Here is a 6,100-nt window from a genome sequence, read left to right as displayed (position 1 = left end):
AATAGGAGGGGGGAATCAAAACCCGGTTCTCCCAGATAAGAGAGCTCTCTTATCTTGGGGAGAACCTGGTTGATTCCCCACTCCGCCACTTGCACCTGCTGGAATGGCCTTGGGTCAGCCAGAGCTCTCTTATCTGGGAGAACCGGGTTTGATTCCCCCCTCCTCCACTTGCAGCTGCTGGAATGGGCTTTGGGTCAGCCAGAGCTCTCTTATCTGGGAGAACCGGGTCTGATTCCCCCCTCCTCCACTTGCAACCTGCTGGAATGGCCTTGGGTCAAGCCATAGCTCTCTTATCTGGGAGAACCGGGTTTGATTCCCCACTCCTCCCCTTGCAGCTGCTGGAATGGCCTTGGGTCAGCCAGAGCTCTCTTATCTGGGAGAACCGGGTTTGATTCCCCACTCCTCCCCTTGCAGCTGCTGGAATGGCCTTGGGTCAGCCAGAGCTCTCTTATCTGGGAGAACCGGGTCTGATTCCCCCCTCCTCCACTTGCACTGCTGGAATGGCCTTGGTCAGACAGAGCTCTCTTATCTGGGAGAACCGGGTTTGATTCCCCACTGCTCCACTTGCAGCTGCTGGAATGGGCTTGGGTCAGCCAGAGCTCTCTTATCTGGGAGAACCGGGTCTGATTCCCCCCTCCTCCACTTGCACCTGCTGGAATGGCCTTGGTCAGACAGAGCTCTCTTATCTGGGAGAACCGGGTTTGATTCCCCACTCCTCCACTTGCACCTGCTGGAATGGCCTTGGGTCAGCCAGAGCTCTCTTATCTGGGAGAACCGGGTTTGATTCCCCCCTCCTCCACTTGCACCTGCTGGAATGGCCTTGGTCAGACAGAGCTCTCTTATCTGGGAGAACCGGGTCTGATTCCCCACTCCTCCACTTGCAGCTGCTGGAATGGCCTTGGTCAGCCTGAGCTCTCTTATCTGGGAGAACCGGGTTTGATTCCCCACTCCTCCCCTTGCAGCTGCTGGAATGGCCTTGGGTCAGCCAGAGCTCTCTTATCTGGGAGAACCGGGTCTGATTCCCCCCTCCTCCACTTGCACCTGCTGGAATGGCCTTGGTCAGACAGAGCTCTCTTATCTGGGAGAACCGGGTTTGATTCCCCACTCCTCCACTTGCACCTGCTGGAATGGCCTTGGGTCAGCCAGAGCTCTCTTATCTGGAGAACCGGGTTTGATTCCCCCCTCCTCCACTTGCACCTGCTGGAATGGCCTTGGTCAGACAGAGCTCTCTTATCTGGGAGAACCGGGTCTGATTCCCCACTGCTCCACTTGCAGCTGCTGGAATGGGCTTGGGTCAGCCAGAGCTCTCTTATCTGGGAGAACCGGGTTTGATTCCCCCCTCCTCCACTTGCACCTGCTGGAATGGCCTTGGGTCAGCCAGAGCTCTCTTATCTGGGAGAACCGGGTTTGATTCCCCCCTCCTCCACTTGCACCTGCTGGAATGGCCTTGGTCAGACAGAGCTCTCTTATCTGGGAGAACCGGGTTTGATTCCCACTGCTCCACTTGCAGCTGCTGGAATGGGCTTGGGTCAGCCAGAGCTCTCTTATCTGGGAGAACCGGGTTTGATTCCCCCCTCCTCCACTTGCACCTGCTGGAATGGCCTTGGGTCAGCCAGAGCTCTCTTATCTGGGAGAACCGGGTTTGATTCCCCCCTCCTCCACTTGCACCTGCTGGAATGGCCTTGGTCAGACAGAGCTCTCTTATCTGGGAGAACCGGGTTGATTCCCCACTGCTCCACTTGCAGCTGCTGGAATGGGCTTGGGTCAGCCAGAGCTCTCTTATCTGGAGAACCGGGTCTGATTCCCCCCTCGCTCCACTTGCACCTGCTGAATGGCCTTGGGTCAGCCAGAGCTCTCTTATCTGGGAGAACCAGGTTGGATTCCCCACTCCTCCACTTGCAGCTGCTGGAATGGCCTTGGGTCAGCACAGCTCTCTTTTCTGGGAGAACCGGGTTTGATTCCCCCCTCCTCCACTTGCACCTGCTGGAATGGCCTTGGTCAGACAGAGCTCTCTTATCTGGGAGAACCGGGTTTGATTCCCCACTGCTCCACTTGCAGCTGCTGGAATGGGCTTGGGTCAGCCAGAGCTCTCTTATCTGGGAGAACCGGGTCTGATTCCCCCCTCCTCCACTTGCACCTGCTGGAATGGCCTTGGGTCAGCCAGAGCTCTCTTATCTGGGAGAACCAGGTTGGATTCCCCACTCCTCCACTTGCAGCTGCTGGAATGGCCTTGGGTCAGCCACAGCTCTCTTTTCTGGGAGAACCGGGTTTGATTCCTAACTCCTGCACTTTCAGCTGCTGGAATGGCCTTGGGTTAGCCATAGCTCTCTTATCTGGAAAACCAAGTTTGAATCCCCACTCCTCCACTTGCACCTGCTGGAATGGCCTTGGGTCAGCCAGAGCTCTCTTATCTGGTAGAACCGGGTTTGATTCCCCACTCCTCCACTTACAGCTGCTGGAATGGCCTTGGGTCAGCCAGAGCTCTCTTATCTGGGAAAACCGGGTTGGATTCCCCACTCCTCCACTTGCAGCTGCTGAAATGGCCTTGGGGTCAGCCGGAGCTCTCTTATCTGGGAGAACCGGGTTGATTCCCCACTCCTTCACTTGCAGCTGCTGGAATCACCTTGGGTCAGCCAGAGCTCTCTTATCTGGGAGAACTGGGTGTGATTCCCCACCCCTCCACTTGCAGCTGATGGAATGGCCTTGGGTTAGCCAGAGCTCTTGCAGAGCTGTCCTTGAAAGGGTAGCTTCTGGGAGAGCTCTCTCAGCCCCACCCACCTCCCTGGTTCAGCTCCCAGTCCAGAATAGGGTTGCCCCTTTAGGCTCAGAAATCCTTAGAAATTTGAGGGTGGGAAGTGGAGAGGGTGGGGTTTGGGTAGCAGAGGACCCTTCGCAACGTATACTGCCTTAGAGTCCACCTTCCAAAGCTGCCATCTTTTCCAGGGGACAACACGGAAGGGGTCTTAGCGTATTAGACTAAGCAGCTGAAAATCCACCATGTTCCAAAATATCATACAAGCACTCCTCAGATTTTGTTCATAGTACAAATTAGCAACAAGTCTACAATTCTCCAATAAAGGGGTGAAAGACAAAGAGCTTCTTTGGTGTAGAGCCAGTTTGGTGTAGTGGTTAAGTGTGCAGACTCTTATCTGGGAGAACCGGGTTTGATTCCCCACTCCTCCACTTGCACCTGCTAGCATGGCCTTGGGTCAGCCATAGCTCTGGCAGAGGTTGTCCTTGAAAGGGCAGCTGCTGTGAGAGCCCTCTCAGCCCCACCCACCTCACAGGGTGTCTGTTGTGGGGGGGGGGGGGAAGGGAAAGGAGATTGTGAGCCGCTCTGAGACTCTTCGGAGTGGAGGGCGGGATATAAATCCAATATCTTCTATCTTCTTCTTCTTCTTCAATCTTCACAAGACACCCATTCCAGATGTTCCAAAACATTTCCATTAATATTTTCTTCAGTTTTCAGGCTGTTAAACAGAACCCGATTTCAATTTCTTCCTACACGGACACCGAGTGCATTGGTTTCAGGATGAATCCGCTGGGTTCTCAACGAAATTGTAGACTTCTTGCTAATTTGTATTACGAACGAAAGGGGGGGGGACAATGATTATGACAAAGTGTTTGTACAACTGGCATAGTGTTACAAAACCTGATGAGTATTGCTTATTGTTTTTTTGAGATAGAGGCACCAAATTTGCAGCATCGCATCCAACGCCTCTCCTCAAAACACCCTCCACGTTTCTAAAGGATTGGACCCGGGGGTCCCAATTCTATGAGCCCCCAAAGAAGGTGCCCCTCTCCTTCATGATTTTCTAGTGGAGGGAAGACATTTAAAAAGCGTGCGGTCCCTTTAAATGTGATGGCTGGAACTCCCTTTGGAGTTCGATGATGCTTGCCACACCCTTGCTCCTGACTCCGCCCCCAATGTCTCCTGGCTCCACCCCATTGTCTCCTGGCTCCACCCCAGATATTTCTTGAATTGGACTTGGCCACTCTAGTCCTTCTTTCCCTCTCCTCCTCCTCCTCCTCTCTGCAGGTGCCCATGATCAGCGGCCGAGGCCTGGGCCACACCGGGGGCACCCTGGACAAGCTGGAGGCTGTGCCTGGCTTCACAGTCTCCCAAAGTCCCGAACAGGTGAGATGCTCCAAGGGGTGCGTTGCCGACTCTGGCTGGGAAAGACCTGGGGATTCGGGGAGCGGAGCTTGGGGAAGGCAGGGCTTTAGGCAGGGGAGGGACCTCAGCGGGGTATGATGCCATACGGTCCACCTTGGGTTAGTCACAGTTCTCTTTCTCAGAGCTCTCTCAGCCCCACCTGCCTCACAGGGTGTCTGTTGTGCGGAGAGGACGGGAAAGAAGTCTGTGAACTGCTCTGAGTGAAGGGCAGGGTATAAATCTAGTCTCCTCCTCTTCTTCTTCTTCATCTCCTCCTCCACATGCAGCCAGCTGGGTGGCCTTCGATGAGTCCTAGTTCTCTCAGAGCTCTCTCAGCCCCACCTGCCTCACAGGGTATCTGTTGTGGGGAGAGGAAGTGGAAGAAGTCTGTGAACTGCTCTGAGACTCTGAGTGAAGGGCAGGGTATAAATCTCGTCTCCTTCTCCTCTTCTTCTTCTTCTTCATCTCCTCCTCCTCCACATGCAGCCAGCTGGGTGGCCTTCGATCAGTCCCAGTTCTCTCAGAGCTCTCTCAGCCCCACCTACCTCACAGGGTATCTGTTGTGGGGAGAGGAAGTGGAAGAAGTCTGTGAACTGCTCTGAGACTCTGAGTGAAGGGCAGGGTATAAATCCAACCTCTTCTTTTGTAGAGTCAGTTTGGTGTAATGGTTAAGTGCATGGACTCTAATCTGGGAGAACTGGGTTGGATTCCCCACTCCTCTGCTTGCAGCTGCTGGAATGACCTTGGGTCAGCCAAGTACTTGCAGGAGTTGTACTTGAAAGGGTAGCTTCTGGGAGAGCTCTCTCAGCCCCACCTACCTCACAGTGTGTCTGATATGGGGAGAGGAAGGGAAAGGAGATTGTGAGCTGCTCTGGGACTCTGAGTGAAGGGCGGGGTATAAATCCAACCTCTTCTTCTTTTGTAGAGCCAGTCTGGTGAAAAGGTTAGGTGCGTGGACTCTTATCTGGGAGAACCGGGTTTGATTCCCCACTCATAAGAACATAAGAGAAGTCATGTTGGATCAGGCCAATGGTCCCTCCAGTCCAACACTCTGTGTCACATAAGAACAGAAGAGAAGCCATGTTGGATCAGGCCAATGGCCCATCCAGTTCAACACTCTGTGTCACACAGAGGCCAAAAAAAAAGGAGGTTTACATGTGGGGCTAGAAGCACCAAGAATACAGAGCATCCCTGCCCCAGACAGTTCCAATAATATGCTGTGGCTAATAGCCACTGATAGACCTCTGCTCCATATTTTTATCCAAACCCCTCTTGAAGCTGGCTATGCTTATGGCCGCCACACCTCCTGTGGGAGTGAATTCCACATGTTAATCACCCTTTGGGTGAAGAAGGACTTCCTTTTATCTGTTCTAACCCGACTGCTCAGCAATTTCATTGAATGCCCACGAGTTCTTGTATTGTGAGAAAGGAAGAACATAAGAGAAGCCATGTTGGATCAGGCTAATGGCCCATCCAGTCCAACACTCTGTGTCACACAGTGGCCAAAAAAATTATACACACACACACACACACATATATATATACACGCTGTGGCTAATAGCCACTGAAGGACCTCTGCTCCATATTTTTATCTAACCCCCTCTTGAAGCTGGCTATGCTTGTAAAGGACTTCTTTCTCTACACATGCACACTTCTTTCTCTACACATTTCAGCCTTCCACATGCACCTGCCTTGGGTCAGCCAGAGCTCTCTCAGAGCTGTTGCCCTCAAGAGCAGTTCTCGGGAGTGCTCTCTCAGCCCCACCTGCCTCACAGGGTGTCTGTTGCGGGAAAGGGAAGGGAAAGGAGATGGTAAGATGCTCTGAGATCCCAAGTGAAGGGTGGGGTATTTATTTATTTATTTTAATATATTTCCATTCCGCCCATTCCCCGTAGGGCTCGGTGGGGGGGAGTACAACGTATGATAAAACAATAAAATACGATA

At 53.0% G+C, this 6,100-nt stretch overlaps 1 protein-coding gene across 1 annotated transcript in view; it reads left to right on the top strand.

The window, feature by feature from the left end:
* Nucleotides 1–6,100, top strand: part of CIMAP1B (ciliary microtubule associated protein 1B) — a 69,831-nt gene that overhangs the window by 8,206 nt on the left and 55,525 nt on the right. The window lies entirely within an intron of this gene.

This window comes from Heteronotia binoei, chromosome 8 (genome assembly GCF_032191835.1).
Source record: "Heteronotia binoei isolate CCM8104 ecotype False Entrance Well chromosome 8, APGP_CSIRO_Hbin_v1, whole genome shotgun sequence".
Lineage (NCBI taxonomy): Eukaryota > Metazoa > Chordata > Lepidosauria > Squamata > Gekkonidae > Heteronotia > Heteronotia binoei.
Note: the sequence above shows the minus strand (reverse complement) of the source record. Positions and strands in the feature narration are given on the sequence as shown.